We start from the raw sequence: 746 nt of genomic DNA, 5'->3' as shown, positions 1-746 counted from the left end.
GAGGCACAAGTGGGCCAGCTGAGTAAGAAAGTTATTGAAACTCCTCCCAGTATTCTCCCAAGCAATACAGAAGAGAATCCAAAAGGAGAGTGCAAGGCCATCGATGTGATCAATGTGGCCGAATGCACAAGGGAGGAGGAGGACGAAAATCCTAGTGAGGAAGACCTCCTGGGACGTCCCTCAAGCAAGAAGGAGCTTCCTATTAAGGATCCAAAGGAATCTGAGGCTCATATAGAGACCATAGAGATTCCATTAAATCTCCTTCTGCCATTCATGAGCTCTGAAGACTATTCATCCTCTGAAGAGGATGAAGATGTGACTGGAGAGCAAATTGCTCAATACTTAGGAGCTATCATGAAGCTGAATGCCAAGTTGTTTGGTAATGAGACTTGGGAAAGTGAACCTCCCTTGCTCATTAGTGAACTAGATACTTGGATTCAGAAAACTCTACCTCAAAAGAAACAAGATCCTGGCAAGTTCCTAATACCTTGTATCATAGGCACCATGACCTTTGAAAAGGCTCTATGTGATCTAGGGTCAGGGATAAATCTTATGCCACTCTCTGTAATGGAGAAGCTAGGGATCATTGAGGTACAACCTGCCTTGTTCTCATTGGCAGATAAGTCCTTGAGACAAGCTTATCGAATAACAGAGGACGTGTTAGTAAAGGTTGAAGGCCTTTACATCCCTGCTGATTTCATAATCTTAGACACTAGGAAGGAAGAGGATGATTGCATCATCCTTGG

The sequence above is a fragment of the Arachis duranensis genome, chromosome 7 (assembly GCF_000817695.3).
Source record: "Arachis duranensis cultivar V14167 chromosome 7, aradu.V14167.gnm2.J7QH, whole genome shotgun sequence".
Classification (NCBI taxonomy): domain Eukaryota; kingdom Viridiplantae; phylum Streptophyta; class Magnoliopsida; order Fabales; family Fabaceae; genus Arachis; species Arachis duranensis.
Note: the sequence above shows the minus strand (reverse complement) of the source record.